Source organism: Poromitra crassiceps, assembly GCF_964638095.1.
Source record: "Poromitra crassiceps genome assembly, chromosome: 18".
Taxonomy (NCBI): Eukaryota; Metazoa; Chordata; class Actinopteri; order Beryciformes; family Melamphaidae; genus Poromitra; species Poromitra crassiceps.
The window spans coordinates 27392192-27409870 of record NC_139636.1 but is presented as its reverse complement, the minus strand read 5'-3'; positions in this window follow the sequence as shown (position 1 = coordinate 27409870).

Genomic DNA, 17679 nt, shown 5'->3' with positions numbered 1-17679 from the left:
ATAAATTAAGGCATATAGCCTACTGCAGACTAGTGTATCCATACATATTTCCACAGTGCGCTATAGGAACAATTAAGGGCGTCTCTTTCGTTTCTATTCCATTATTATCAAGTTAATTTCTATAATGAGCATAGAGCTACTTTGCAAATAGCCTACTCATTCATAAGATATTTGACAGTGATGGCGAGGCAGGGCTAAAGAGGAGGCTGTATTAACAAACCTACCAAATGCATATGTTGCTGATTCGTCCGCAGCGTGATGCATCTTCTCTCTTATTCAGAATGTTTAGTCTTCTCTGGTGCTAAACACTGCTCAGACTCAACTGGCAAGGCTGCTTCCTCTCCAACAGACGGAATCAAACACACAAAGCTGTTTATTGGAAAATACAATGTCTATAGGCAAAAACTTTGGAGAGCCAAAACAATCAATTGATTCAAGTCATGTGTTGAGTGAGGAATTGGAAATAAGTTGATGTCCCGTCAAGCAGAATATAATTTGAAATTGCCTTTCGAAGTGATAAGTAGGCTATAGGCTTTGCAGCGAGCAGATATCCCGTGCGCCTTTTCTCTTCCACAGTAATATGGCCAAAATGCGCCTGTACGCCGCTGCTTTGTGTGGGCTACTGAGGAGAGAGGGAGGGGGGGGGGGGGGGGGGGGGGTGAAGCCAGAATAGACACCTGTCTTTACTGTGCTGTGTATGTATGGGATCCTGCAGCTATAGAAATAGACATTGAAAGTAAAGATGCAAAATATGCAAGAATTGGTCTAATTAGAATGAACATGGCTTGGGTTTTATATTTTAAAATAAATCTTTAATTGTATTTAACTAATCCAAGCACACAAAAACAGGACCGTGTCTATTGACAATCACATTATTATGATGATTATCATTATTATTATTAATAATAACAACAATAATAACTATAATTTAATTAATTAATTCTAATTAATTCTGATTAATTGTATAATAGATTATATAAATTCAATATAAATTAAAGTGTGTGTGCCACTGAAAACCACTTAAAACAACTACACTACTTACAAATAAACATGTATAGCCTATTTAACAAATAGAGAGTGAGAGGGAAGGTCTGTGAGGATAGCCTCAATTAACCCCGTGCATACATTGGGTTGAAAAATTCAGCACCTTTACACGTAAGGATTTTAATATCCACACGTACCACCACATAATTGATTTGCTATTAAACGATTACACTCTTCTGCTACTACATTTTTTCAGGGGTTTAAATGTCCCCCTCTCTCCTGTGTGTGTGATCAGTCTATCTTCCTCAGAAGCACCAAGCTCAGCAAGCCTGCACACAACAATAGCGTTGCCCAACGGGACCAGTATCGATTAAGACGAGACAGAGGATGTCGCCTGCACTAAATATTTACTGATCACACACAAATAGCTGGATCTTTAACGATTTCCCATGCTCTGGCAGAGGGAAAGGACTAAATCACTTTATTATTGTTAGTAAAAACAAAGCGCACGCTCTGGGACACTGGACTGGAGATGTGCTGATTGGGATAAGTGCAGTTACGATAGATAGGTATACCACAGATAATAGTTGAGATTTACGGTCGTGCAAAGAAAAAGCTTTCACTCATGTAACAGGTTAAGTCAACACGTGTCGTGTGCCTACTGCAATTAATAATTCCCCATCAATTTCTTGGCGTATGGGGACAATAGGGACAAATAGGGAGAATGAGATTATATGTGTTAAAATAATACACACAGAAAGAACAATCCGATTATGATTTAGCCTACTTGTATATAAACCTGGCTTTAAAAAAATCAGAAGAAACAAATGTTCGCCCTTGTGTTGAAATTGACGGCAAGTGAACCTTCGTGCACTGGTGAGAAAAGTCAAAATAGGATGAAAGTTGACTTTAATCTTATCTCTGCCTTCTTCACCATGAAGTCCTCCAGTGCGGAGATAGAGGGATACTGACCTGGAGGTCTTGCAGTTCCCGGCCTGCTAACCCTTCCAGACCCAGCTAGGAGCAAAGGTTAACCAGGCTAATCAACTTGAAGAGTCTGATTGAATTAGATGACTGTGGAATCAGGACATAAACTAAATTGTCCCTCTTAAAAACACCAGAGGAGAGAAGTTGGTCACTTTTGTTAATCTAGTCTGTTATAGCCTGCAGCTGGAGTGAAAAATACAAAATCAAAGATGCATGGGAGCATTAATTCCCCAGAACATAAGACATGATTTGCTTGATAATGTGTAAAGGCAACAGGTAGCTTTCAGCTGTTTCTGCTCCAGGCTATAACATTATATTTTGAGCATAAGTTTAATGTTAGCAGTAGATCAAACTCTCTATAACACAAAGAAATGATTTGCCTGCATGCTTCACGACTGATTGATGGTTGGATGGATATGTATCATGGCATGAAATTAGTCTAATTTCTCAAGTTTTACCAATCAATCCATCTATTGGCAATCCTTTTAAGTTTCTAAACTGAGTTTCTAAACTTGAATCCTTTGTCTCTTTCTTGCAATGCTTTGTTGTGCTGTTGAGATGTTGCTAATGTGCAAAGATGGACCAATTAGTCAGATCTGACCTTGTAAGTTTTGGTTCTATTTAGATCATTTTGCGTACAAAACAAATAGATTTCCAGAAGTTACATTAAAAGATGATAAACAGGGGGGGAATACCATATCATAAACAAAATATTCCTTTTAAATGATATTGATCAAGAATATTTTAAAGTTGAAATTTTGAATATGTTCACATAACCATTTGATAATTGTGTGGGTGCAAAATTAGCATCTCACCAAAAATGTATAAAAGGCATTTATACTTATGACTGCCAGACTTGCCTATTATTTATGCATATTATATAGATAACACAAAATAGTCCTTTGATTGGCCTTATTTCCCGTCTTTGCGCTTGAAAAGTCAAGCGGTGTAGTGTGTAGTCTACTGCATTCCCTTGCGGAAATAAAAAGTAATCACTCTTTCCTTGGAATTTTTGTTCTAACCTTTTTGCTTGTAACTGATGTAATTACTAAAAAATGCATTCCACTTCTTGATGACCCTAGCCTTGATGACCTTAAGTCTAATGAGGTGTGTGTAGGCTGTGCATGCCCGTGTGTGTGTGTGTGTCAGTGACTTGCTTATGCATGTACATGTACGTATATACGGTGTCAGAAAAAAGGTGTGTAACCATGCACCTTTTTTCTCTGAAACTGTGTTTGCAGACATGTATGTTTTAGTACAAGAAGTTCATTCTGTGGTGTAGATCACTTTCTCCCTCCTCTGCCTGCTTGCCCTAAGGGCCACTACACTATCTAAAAAGGCAATAGATCCCAGATAGCTCTCTGTGTTCAATTTGCCAATGATAGATTACAGTGCCAATTTAAACAGATAGGGATCAATTTGTCTCAATGATCACTCTTTAGGCTGACTGCCAGCGTGCTCTTAATGCATTTGTAAATGTTGGTTGTTTGAATCACGGCCGTTAGGTTTTAAGTGTTCAAAACTGTGCTATGGAGAGAAACCAGGGGGGTAAATGATAAACGATGTGTTGTTCTGGCTGCTGCAGACTGTGAATAGATGGAGTAGACATGATGATCACTTCAGGCAGTGGTAGGCTACTGGAGCAAAATCTGGGTAGGCGAATTGTACAAGTGCTCTCTCAACCCTCGACAACTATACTGTCATAGTGCCCTTAAGGCATGGCACTTAAACTCCATCTGTCCCAGTGGAGCTGCATAGTGACCAGCAGTACCTGCGGTTGCTCTGGCCACTTGTGAGGTGTGAGTGTAACCTGCCCTCCTTTGCTTTTTAAAGAAGGAGAGTGGGCAGTGCACTCACCTTGTGCATTCTTTTCTGAATTCAGACAGTGAAAAGTTGCGAGGGAGACACAGGAGAGAAAGCGGCAAAGCGCTGACAGGATTGAAGCCAGGAGGGGGACACACATGCAGCTCTAAAGGCAGGAGGGGGACACACATGCAGCTCTAAAGGCAGGAGGGGGACACACACATGCAGCTCTAAAGGCAGGAGGGGGACACACACATGCAGCTCTAAAGGCAGGAGGGGGACAGGACACACATGCAGCTCTAAAGGCAGGAGGGGGACACACATGCAGCTCTAAAGGCAGGAGGGGGACACACATGCAGCTCTAAAGGCAGGAGGGGGACAGGACACACATGCAGCTCTAAAGGCAGGAGGGGGACACACATGCAGCTCTAAAGGCAGGAGGGGGACACACATGCAGCTCTAAAGGCAGGAGGGGGACAGGACACACATGCAGCTCTAAAGGCAGGAGGGGGACACACATGCAGCTCTAAAGGCAGGAGGGGGACAGGACACACATGCAGCTCTAAAGGCAGGAGGGGGACACACATGCAGCTCTAAAGGCAGGAGGGGGACACACATGCAGCTCTAAAGGCAGGAGGGGGACACACATGCAGCTCTAAAGGCAGGAGGGGGACACACATGCAGCTCTAAAGCCAGGAGGGGGACACACATGCAGCTCTAAAGCCAGGAGGGGGACACACATGCAGCTCTAAAGGCAGGAGGGGGACACACATGCAGCTCTAAAGGCAGGAGGGGGACACACATGCAGCTCTAAAGGCAGGAGGGGGACACACATGCAGCTCTAAAGCCAGGAGGGGGACACACATGCAGCTCTAAAGCCAGGAGGGGGACACACATGCAGCTCTAAAGGCAACAAACTGTGTATTGAATTACTGTAGCTCAATGTGTAATGCAGGGGGAAACGGGACGTGTAAAACTGACACAAACCAACATACAGGTTTACCTCAGCTTTCCATCCGTTTTTTAACGTTGAATTTCATACCCTACATTTCAATCACAAATATGTCCTAGCAGCCATGCTTGTTATAATAATATGTGATTTCTGATTATCATTGGATTAAACTTGTGTAATTTTTGCTGTTGTCATGGGAAAACCTTGGACCTCCAATGTTGGTGTTTTTTCATGTTTCAACTTCATTGGAATGATTCAATGCTCTTCTACGGGTGGTGAAAATTCTCGGACACTTGGTGCTCATGAAACCATTTCAAACCCCGCTGGAGAAAGTGGAAAAATGCGGGTCAAGCTAATAGCAAGACTGGATTTCTTAGCTCCTGAAAGGTTCACATTTTGGAGATACAAGGTGATAATAATATAATGGGAAATGATGATAATATATGGGATATGAACAGTATAGTCAATAATCTGTTATTGTATATAATTACAAATTTGCAGTGTTACGCCGTGACAAATAAACTTTTGAGACAACTTACTTCACAGGTGTGTTTGTGTCTGCTTTCCTCCTCTTTGTTGTCTTACAGTATGTGCTTAAATGCCACACATTTTCCATTGTTACTTTTGTTCTCTGTAATATGCAATATTAACAAACAATACACATTGCATCCTGATGATTGTTTCTTCTATATGAATCATATTGTAAAACATATATGTATGACAAGTTGACTATAGCTTGAGTGTAGCTCCCTATTTGTTATCCAGAGCACTTTTCCAAATGATCTTCTCTGTGGGATATCCATGAAAAATACACGCTGACAATTGGTGTTGTTTCAAGGCTGATTCTCATTCATTAAAGATAAGAAAGTAACAATGTAAACTATACAATGATAACATTTTAAGTAAAAAATGGGGTTAGCATTCTCATAACAAATTATCTTGAATATTCATGAGTCATGCAGGTGAAATAAAGTTTGAAGAACATGTGTGACTAGTGTCTGAAGCCTTACACTTCAGCTTCAACTGTGACCTAATTAATACGGCTGCCTGAAGAAGAAATCTCTTTTTGTGTTTTATAATGTAAAATGAGACATCAGAACTTGAGAATGAGACATAACTTATTACATGACACCATTTTACCAATTCTATGCCTTGCAGGTTCGTTATGCAAAGTCATTGAGAAGTATACACTCTATCATAACAACAATGCATTGCTTTAGAGTGCTACTGTATAAAGATAGATTTGGTATAATAACTGTATGTTTTTTGCACAAACTCAGCAGTCTATGAATATTGATAATGTTAAAGGAACATGCCAACATTTTGGGAGATTAGCCTATTTGCCATATTCCCGATAGAAACATGAGAAGATCAATGCCCTTCTCTTATCGGTGTGTGCAGTATAAAGTAGCTTAGCACAAAGACTGGTAGTGAAGGGAATGGCTAGCCTACCCCTGTTAAGTCACAAACACAACAATACGCTCTTGTACATGTTGTGACTCACGCATTTACCACATGAAATAATAATGTAAAATTATGAGACATTGTAATTTTCGAAGCAAAATAAATATAGTAGCTGGAACTTCCAGTTTTGTCAGGAAAGTAATCCTGGCTATGTATTTGTGTCGGAAATGACGATGTCTCGTAATTTAGCATTATTTCGTAACGTGGTGAACGCCCGAGTCACATGTGTATTGAGTATTTGGTGACTTAACCGGGTACAGGCTAGCCATTCCCTTGACTACCAGTCATCCTGCTAAGCTATCTATCAGGAGGGGCACGTCACTTTCCACTCTGCATGCACAGAGAAGAGAAGGGCATGGGGAATATACAAATAGGCAAATCTCCCAAAATGTTGGCGTGTTCCTTTAACTAAACCTTTACTACCACAGGTACCAGTTCACCCATTGTGAATGAATACATGAAAAACAGAATTCACCTACAGTATTCATAAGATCTTAGACAGATTAATCTTGATGAGATATGTGAACATGAACCAGCTGCTTCCAACGGTCACAACGTGGGACTCAACACTCCCTCGATGATGTCATCAAGAATCAAGCCTGAGACTTGCTCCATTGACAATCAATGGGAGAGGGGCTTTGTGGACATGTGATAGTACGGGGTTTAGGAAAGTGCCAGACGTGATCCCAAATAAATTCTGTTATAATCTTTAGTAATGCAATGTTTCAGTTCATTAGTTCATTGCACTGCTAATTAACTATAGCTTGACTATATGGGAATTGTGGTATTGCCTAAAAAAATCAGTTAAGTAAATTGTACACTTACAAAAATCTGTCAACTTTGTGCCAGTTTACCATTGTCGTAGGGGCCGACAGTGTGAGGTTACTTGCAAAGTGTAAACGCTGTAAACATAAACATCAAATATCCATGGCAGAAACCGCTTTCACCCAAAACTAAGAGTTCTTTTTCATAATATCCACTCGGTGTCTCGCTATGGGAAGCAGCCTCCTTACGCCCCTACACAGACACCTCACTCATTGATCAGAGAACCATGGTTATGGTCATAACTTAAAGTTCTTCTTCTGTCCAATATGATAAAAGCTGCTTAACTAGATTTGCATTTGTTACATTTTCAAAAATTAATTAAACATTGAGGCAACTCCAGAATATTGCAAATACTGTATGTGCAAATAATGTATGTTAGTCATATATTATCTTAGGACAATTCAGTCTATATTGTTGCACATTCACCACTTTTCCCCACTGCTTATAGGTCTGCATAGTGTCATACCAACTAAGACCTCAACAAAGAGCTAACGGAGGAAAGAATATCCTCTACTGACTGTACCGGGATGATTCTCTGCAGATAAGGTGCATCTTCTGGTTCACAGCTGTTAATGTGAGGCTTATTTTTAATGTAAACATTCAGGCAATAATTTGGAGTCCACAAAGTCTGTCTCTAATTGATCGTCCCAGTGACATCACAGATCAAAGTCATGGCCTGTGGTTTCCATCAGTAAGTAAGGCGGTTATCTATGTTCACAAAGCTAATTGGTGTATATTAATGAGGAGGAGGAGTTAATGTTAATGCATGAGGAGCTGAGAAGGAAGTGTAACCAAGCCTGCTCATTGGCTGACTAGCAGTGAGGTGGCTAGTGAGATTTTCCACAGGGGGGAGGGGATGTGTTATAACGACCAAACAAAACAATGGATGAAGTTTGCAATCATGTGATGAACATTCCTTTTTTTAATGATCAGAAAAGGCTTCCTTACAATAATTAATCATTAGAAGATAGAACTTAGTTAGAACAACATATCCCACGTTCTTCACTACAAGGAACACACTATTATTATCATTATCATTACTGGATGTTTTTAAAAGAGGTTGTGCTGGTACCATCAAGGTAGCAATCTTCATGGTGTTGCTTTAGTAGCGTAGCCTGGCTTGTGATGATTTTTACCATGATTAACATGATTAGGGTCATTAGTGAGGAATGACTTTAGATCATTGTTAGCGTGATTATTACAGTACCAACATTTTTGCAGGTGCAAGATGGAAAAGAAATGCACAAAAATAGAGAGAAATTTTCATATTCGTACATAGGCCGTCCGTCATCCTATGTTATGTTTTCTTCTTGCCAATGCAGACAGCACAAATCTGTGAATGTTTCCCCATAGGCAATTTGGCTGCCTTTTACAGTGCAATGGCAATGCACTTTAGTGGGAACACAGGAGCAATAAATTGTACTATTTGCTCACACAACACAATCTCATTGAAGCAGGGCTTTAGTGTTTTTGGATGCTTTGGCATCGTGTATAAGGCCACTTAAAATCTGTTGGCCATGAGGTTATAAGGCTACTTAAAATCTGTAGGTCATGAGGTTATAAGGCTACTTAAAATCTGTAGGTCATGAGGTTATAAGGCTACTTAAAATCTGTAGGTCATGAGGTTATAAGGCTACTTAAAATCTGTAGGCCATGGGGTTCTGACACTCAAAAACAAAACAAATCATAGCTGCAAGCGGCGATTGCAGGGTCCAAACCCAATTTGATAAGACAGACAGACAGACAGGACAACCATTACAGAAGGTAGAAGACACACAAACCTGACATGTTGTGATGATCGAACATGCAGTCTACTGTAACACCGGCTTTTGTGTTGGCCCGTGACTTCTGTCAAGTTCATCTTTTCATTGCAACCACATTGATGGAGTTGTTCACAACGGCCAAACTTTCTATTATTTGTCCTTGATGATAAATGACTTTGGGAAGGACAAGTCTGGATTTGAAAGCACAACCTTCCACATGAAAGGCCAAACGCCTGTTATGGGTTTAGTGAAAGTAACTAAAGGGAGAAGTAGTGTGATACTGCAGCCTATGATTGACAGACTGACAGTGCTAATCACTGTATATAGAACATTGTAGTGCTCTCCATTAACAAATAAAACAATATGTTGGCCCAAAGTCACATGGGTCAGAAAACTGTTGCTGCACTGCTCTCTGTGTGGTTGAAAGGTCTGGCCACACCCCAATCAGTGATGCCGTTCACCTATTTTGCCTTTGACAAATGATGTCAAACACCTTTGAGTTTTCTGCACTCTGTGATTTAATGTCGATTTAAGTTTATGAAAGTCAAACGGTCACAGTTCATCGGGGGCTTAAACTCACGACCTTGTGGTCCAAACAGCTGAGCTTGACCACAGTGCCAACATCCCCTTTGGTGTGTGTGAGAGTGGGGCAACAAATCAAAGGGATACATGGTAGGTCACAGGTGCTAACCCATATTCAAAGCCCCAGAAAGAATTATAACTGTACAAACTACACATTAATATATTTTTCACATGACTTTACATCTTGACAGTCCAGACATTTTTGATTTTGTTTGATTAAACTACCTTCAACATAACACATTGTCAATTTATCCAACTATTTGCAGCTGCACTTTTCCATCTACTGTGCGCTCAGCTTTCAAGATATCATTATAATCTTTGGGCTGTTTACCAATTAAGGTGTGGTGATTTCCAAAATCAATCAATCTCAATCAATCAATCAATTCTATACTGTATTTAGCGCCAAGAGTTATCTCAAGGCGCTTGAGATAACTGTAACATACGGTTTAGGAGGACAACACTGTGGGATCATAGTCAGTTTTTACTTCAGCTGACATATCCTGAAAATTTCAACTCTCTCCGACATAGGGATGATTTTTAATGAGTTTTTGAGTTTGTGACTTTAATACCAATGAAGATCAGATTATTATGCAATATGCCACGCCCACTTTCATCAATAATGGCCAAATTTCATTGATCGACTTTACTCTGTGTGTTATGGCGTGTTTTGTTTATCAAGGGCACCCAGAATCTATCTGTCTGACAACTAATAAGACTTCTGCTGCCGTGTGCCATGGTCATTGTCTAGAGTTCAATTGACATGAGAATGGACTTGGCGTTGATCGATCCATCAATACTTTGTAGGCGTTTTAGGTCCCTAACCCCTTACAGCTAATAAACAGAACTGCAATGAGACATCGCTGGACTGTATGTAAACAACTACGATACACTCTGGGTTCCCAGCTTGGTCGTTAAACATTAGACCTACAGTATCAATAACAGTATACACCTTTGAAAGAGGGTCCCAACATTCTCCACACGAAGTTTCATGTGAATTGGATGAATGGCCTAGGAGGAGTTGCAAAAAAACAGAGAGAGAAGTGTTGATTAAATCGTTCAAAATGGCGGACAATGCAATATCGTGCATATTGAAAGTGATATGTTGGACCCAGCACATCCCTAATAATCTAGGAACAATTCAGTCCAAGACACATGGTTCAAAAGTTAGTGGGCAAAATGTTAAAGTTGCTTGTTATAGCGCCACCATCTGGCCAATGTGCATGGTTGCCAGAGAGCTGCAGATACTCAAGAGGATCACATGCAAGGAGATCAGAAATGAGGCTGGCCCAAAGAAAAACTGGTGGTTGAATCAGCTTTGGTGACTGATCTTCAGGGGTGCATGTGTTTGTGGAGCAGTCTGCAGGCTCAGAGCTGTAAACAACAATGTCCATGAAGCATCTGGCATCATGCATCTGGAAGGCCTAAATGCAAGGAAACAACAAAAAAAGTGACTTATTAGTCAATTGTAAACACTAGCAAAGAGATACTGGCTGATCACCATTTTCTTTATTACTAAAAACAAATCTTAATATACAGAGTTATTTCCATGGCAACAGCTGGCACAGGAGTATGTTTAGAGACAGGGTGGCCACGCCCACGCACATCTTGTGACAGCCTGATCGCCAGACTAAAATGTCAGCATTATACGTTTCTGCAATCCACGACATGTGTAGAATATGAACATTTCTGAGCCAAAATACGCTGCATATCACATTATGTGAATATTACAATTATACACGTCATATCACATTATGAATATTAACATTATACACGTCATATCACGTTACGTGAAGATCAATCTGGGAACCCATCGGTTAAACAAACAAAAAATTCTCTAACCTCTGGGGGGCAGCAGGGTCGTTTCATGTGTGTGCAAACGGAACTCAAGAGGCTCCGTCGGCAGCGGAAGAAAATCCCTTTCCGCTCCCTGCAAGCTCTGCCATTGGTTCCAACCGACCGGCTCTGACCATTTATGGATTTCCTTTCCGTTCCCTGCGTGTCGCTCTCAAATCCTTCCGTCGCAATGAAACAACAATAACAAATCTAGCCCGTTGATAGTAGCAAGTAGCAGCAACTTACTACACGCTGAAAACGGTACATTCTGACTACGCACCGGTCCACTCCATTTTGATCGGGTAAAGCGCAGCATGCGAGCCTGCAACCTGGGGGCGCTGTTGCACATCTTTTCACGGAGCTTGCCGACAGATTTTCGATACAAGTCGAAAGTCTGTCTCGAGAGATTACGTGAATATTAACATTATACACGTCATATCACGTTACGTGAATATTAACATTATACACGTTATCGAGTCTGTCACATCACCGATGCGGTCATTGCATCTGATGATGTCATTTGTGCTCCCATTGTTACGTCATCGCTGTCTCGTGGCTCCCATTGTGATGTCATACATCACTGATGATGTCACTAACCGCGGCAGCTCCAAGGCCCATCATCTGTGTTTCGCTCTGTGTGAAATTCAGCATGTTCGGTTAGCATTGTTCGCTAGTAGGTAGCTACCATGCTAACGCGGGTTGCTATAGCAACAGTTTGGGTTTTCCCCCCCGAGGGGGAGGTGCAGCGTGAACGCAAATCTGTCCGGGCCGGAGGTTCCGTGTTGAAACCTCCGGCAGGCCGAGTTGTCATGAATGCGGTATAAGTCACGTTAAACCGGACCTTGTACCCATAATTATTTGTACAGCGGGGCATTCAAAAATAAGGTGGATACTATGTGGGTACGACTGTACTGTATGGCAGTTGAGGTGGTAGTGGGTATGACTGTAATGGCAGTTGAGATGGTAGTGGGTATGACTGTAATGGCAGTTGAGATGGTAGTGGGTACGACTGTAATGGCAGTTGAGATGGTAGTGGGTATGACTGTAATGGCAGTTGAGATGGTAGTGGGTACGACTGTAATGGCAGTTGAGATGGTAGTGGGTATGACTGTAATGGCAGTTGAGATGGTAGTGGGTACGACTGTAATGGCAGTTGAGATGGTAGTGGGTACGACTGTAATGGCAGTTGAAGTGGTAGTGGGTATGACTCTACTGTAATTTCAATTGAGGTGGTAGTAGGTAAGACTGTATTAATGGCAGTTGAAGTGGTAGTGGGTATGACTGTACTGTACTGGTGGGTATGACTGTACTGTAATGGCAGTTGAGGTGGTAGTGGGTATGACTGATACTGATACGTCACCATCAAATACACTGAATGTACAAAATATTAGGGACATGTTCCTGATATTGAGTTGCAGCTACCTTTACACAATCCAAATCTCAGTTGTCTCAAAGCTTAAAAATCCTTCTCTAACGGCTTCTGTTTATCTGCACAATCCTCCTTTGTGATCCATTGGTATAGTTGTAATAATGGAAATCGATAAGGGATCATGTTTTACCTGGATTCACCTGGTCAGTGCACTTGAAATAAATGACCAATGAATAATGAAAATTATAAGTGTTGCTAATAATTGGTGCAGTCAGTGTTCATATTAACGGACACACGACTGATCTGTGTTCATATTAACAGACACGCGACTGATCAGACAAGATTGGAACTGGGGCTTGATAAAGATAGAAACCAAAGCATACACATTTTGCTGTTTGGTGAAATCACCTCTTAAACGTACTTGTTGTCACTAAGAGATTATATTCGATGTGTGTTGTGGATGATTCATTTTTAGATGAAGAGCTGTGTGCACACCTCCCACTGCCAACAGTTTGACATTTCACACCTCATAGCTCTTTGAATGTGATTGACTTGTGAATGTGATAAAGCCATGAACAAGCCAATCACAATACACGCTGGGACATAACACACTTATACTGTACATACACAGTATTGCATCCCGCACATAACACCCATAACCTATACAAATACATTTCAAACCGAGATTGATATCCATGTACCACATTATTATTTTTTAAATCAGCCAATTTTAGTTTGATTGAAAGATTGAAAATGGTAATTTAAGCCAAAATTCCAAATGCATTATTGACTTGTTTACTTGCTTAATTACCTACACTTGCCGACTTACTTGCTTGCACTTAGTACAAAGCAAGAAAAGATAGAAAAATAAACAATATTACCTAGTACGTGATTTGAGTATCTAACTAATCTTTCATTCTGTTGCTTTAATAATCTGATCAATCTTCAGTAAAAAAAAAAGACATTACCTTATGTTTGAAGTGTTAATCATTTTTACAAGTTATTTCTGAGGAGGATTTTTAGCTTTTCAGAAGATCCCAGGCCAGTCCCGAGTGTTAACTAATACTGCCACATGGCTCCTTTTTTGATCTAGATTTCCCTTTATGAATGAAACATTAGCAGAGCTTAGCGTGTTGAGAAGGGTGTGACGGATATGTTCCAGGGAATAGAGCAGCACAGATCTGGACAGGTAGGCTGTATAGAACCGGGATGCCAGTGTGACCAGAATGCAAGGATTAGGTCCCTCTAGACTAGAGGGAACCTGAAAAGACAAGTGACAACACTGTGTGCTGTGCTGTGCTCGGGCTCAAATTGCAAGTCAAGTTTGTATCACTTATGAAAGTTCACTTTTTGAGCACAGAAGAAGTCTGCATTTGTCTGAGAGGTAAGAAGAAGAAGAAGAAGAGTTAAACCAATACTTTTTGCATTTCTGTATACAGTATCATTATCTTACTTTATTAATTACTTACTTACTTTATTAAAAAGGATTAATCCTAGCAGGATATAATGAGGTGTTCGTGTGAAATAAAAGACAACATTAATGTTCAATATTGGTAATTTCCTAGTAACAAAACTTTTGTCTTGTTTCCAGATGCCTGCTCTCAGGTTACTCATGTGTTTCTTTTGTAACTCAATGAATTTCACCTGTGAATGGTACTTTCCAAACACCACTTTCATAACAGAATATCAGCTCTTGTTTGTTTCCCTAGTTTTGCATTGCTCTAATTCTCCTGTATTGATAAAGGCCTAGTGGCAATGTCGTAATCCAGGAAAAAGCTTAAGTTGCTTTATATATATTGTTTGCAACTCAAGGTGAAAATAATATCATAAACTATGCGGCCGCTCATAATAATATTGGTTCACATAACCAGGCTGCTAAAAAAAAAGTCCAGCACATTTCATCAAGCTAATTGCCTGTTTGTGTGAGGGAGCAAACTTTTCTACCATCACTCTATTATGGAGCCTCTTTCTTAATCATAAATAGAGCCCTTGTATCCCAGAGGGACTTGCATTCTAATTTACAATTGAACTAAAGACCAAAGTGATCAATCTTTCACAGACACTTTTCTCTTACCACCCCCCCCCCCTTGTAATTGTGGTGACATAACCATAAACAACACAGAGAAAAGGCTGCTGTGACTGATCTGTGGAAATGACAGCATTAACACATGTGCAGCACATAAGCACTCCCATCCCGCATGCATGTGTCTGCACGCACGCACGCACACACACGCGCACACACACACACACACACACATCAGCAGAAAGGACATAGGTGACACAAGATACAGCCTATAATTTATATATGCTATTTTATCAAGGCCTCTGATTACGCCTGATTGAGGACAGGTTTCTTCATCTTCTTTTTTTCTAGATTATTCTTTGCCCATTTTTGCCTTTATTTAGATAGGACAGTTTGTTTGTCATGTTTATTTCGAATATGTATGTAAACAAAACAGAGACAATATACAGGGCCTTCAAAATTACACACGTTAACAAGTCGATTGAAATAGTATTATGAAATAAAGACGAAGGGGTGACAAATATAGACATATTCGAAAAGGAGTGAGAAGAAGTATAACTTATTAACTCCCACCCCTTCATCAGTAGGCAGACAGGAGAGGTGGGGAGAGAGAGAGGGGATGGCATGTGGCAAAGGACCTCGGGTCCAACTCAAACACGCATCTGCCGCACGAACGAGCCAACAGGACGCACTCAGGACAGGTTTCTCTTTTGCTTGTTTTTATTCTATAGACGGTTTTAACTTGACAACAAAAACATTCTAAATTGAACCCCCGCTCACTTCCTGTTGCAGTGTTTGCTATGGACATAAAAGAGAAAAAAAACATTAAAGTGCAGGACTGACCATTCCGTGAAAACACAGCTGAGCGGCGAAAACAAAAGTAACGATGTCGAGTGAATATTTCTGCAGTTTGCTGAATGCTGAGAAAAAGGAAGTGCTGTGGGGTTGCGCTCTGGTGAAAACCATCTCAGCTGTATAGATGGTTTTCACAGAATGGTCAGTCCTGCACTTGAATGTTTTTTTTTCTTTTATGTCCATAGCAAACACTGCAACAGGAAGTGAGCGGGGGTTCAATTTAGAATGTTTTTGTTGTCAAGTTAAAACCGTCTATATAAACAATGCAAAGATGCTAAAAGATCACATTTGTGGAAAAACTGTGGCGTCAACAGGGGTTCTCAAAGTGGGGTCCGGGGACCCCCAGGGGTCCTTGAGGGGGTTCCAGGGGGTCCCCAGCAAAAAAGGGGAATCATTTATTTTCACTATAATTCCATCCATCCAAGTTAAGACCATGACAGAATATATGACTATTTTGGCCATGGGTTTCATACACGTTCTGTAATAAAACATCTAAAAGCAAAAGCATTATCAGATGGGAGACCGTGGTACAATGTTTTTGTTTTTAATCAATTGGGTTGTCTAATTTGTGTCCGTTTAGGGGTCCTGCATGTGAAAAAGTTTGAGCACCACAGCCTTTAGAAGAAATCTGAAAAAGCATGTAGCATCATTGTCATGTCAGCAGCCAGTGTAAAGCCACTGCAGCGTGTATTTAGAAACTAAAGAAGAGCTGTCTTCCACAGTGACAGTCTCTGTCAGCGTGCGGCTGCAGGGCCTTGGCTTGGACACATTCCTCCATGCAGCGGCGAGCGGTGTGGTGTCACCACAGCACCGTGCCACGCCACAGGCCCCCTTGATGCCTTTAATGACGAGTCTTTTCGTTAATGAGTTAATGCAGAAACTCTCAATGTCATCAGTGAAAGATAAGAGGAAGAAAGCAGCACATTGTACACATAATGACAGGCTACCCTGCCTGCCTCGGAGATGTCACGGGTCAGCCATGTTAAGAATGTGTGTGCCCAATCATCTGCTGATCTTTATCTGCTGGGGCCTGCAGCTAACCATGACATGGGCCCAATCAGGGGTGCTGATGAATGGACAATGGGGCCCTTGAATGGCTGAAGCTGCCACATGACTGCTTCTTTACCACATCATGATGACATTAGCAATCAATATACCAATTACTGGACAAAATATTACAAGCATGTTCACCCAAGAACTGATCATTACAAACTATATGTAAAGTCAAAGGCTCACTGTTTTTATGCACTTTGCATAATTATGTGTTATAAGTTTGAGAAACTTTTGACACCTCTGTTTGGAGGAAACCGCCGTGCCCAAAATGTCAGATTGTGACAGAAACGGCTTCATGTTATGGTTGATGGTTCTCCATTTTTGGAATTACACATGGGTTCTATGAGCCCAAAGGGGGAAAAGGAGTCCCATTCAGCTGAGCACTTCATCCACTTCCGTGAGGACTTTTGGTTGGATCTTGAATCTTAAAACATCTCCGGGTGCTCTAAGCTGCCCACCGTTCCTGGCCTGCCCCGTGCAGGAAGAACGAACCAGGATGGGAGAAACGTAGACGACAGATTTCACAGCACCACTCTGAAGCATGCGTGTGTGTGTGTGTGTGTGTGTGTGTGTGTGTGTGTGTGTGTGTGCGCCGGCCGCCGTGCACTGATGGTTGCACGTGACAAAATGAAGACAGGGGTGTCCGCCCTGTTTTGTTTCCTTTCAAAAAACCCTGTCCTTTTTGTCATTACACCTTTGCAAATTAATTTACATCTTTGAACAAAACCCAAATCAACGATGTACAAGGTGACAAACGAGGATCTCCGATGGCTTTGGACGGCACAATGAGGTGGAATATAAAAGGTTAAGGAGATAAATTCCAGCTGTCACGGACATCATAAAACGTGACAAATTGTAATAACGGTCTGTGTAATCCACACCACTGTGTCATTCTCATCTCTTCAAGCTCTCCCTGACACAGTCATAGTCTCAGATTCGAGTCTGTACTACAGCCAAGCTTTAGACAAAAAGCCCCTACCGGGTCCAGTGGCATTTGTCTCGTTCTACATTATCTGAAATCAAACGCTCTATTCTACTCCCACCATCCTATGTAGAACAATCAGTCCAGCCCTGATGTGGGAATGTCTGTAAGTCCTCACAAAAGGGACGCTGACATTTATACCCAGCAGAAATGAATCAGACAGGGCCTGGATTCCTCCACTGGCTTTGTGCACGGCACACTAGA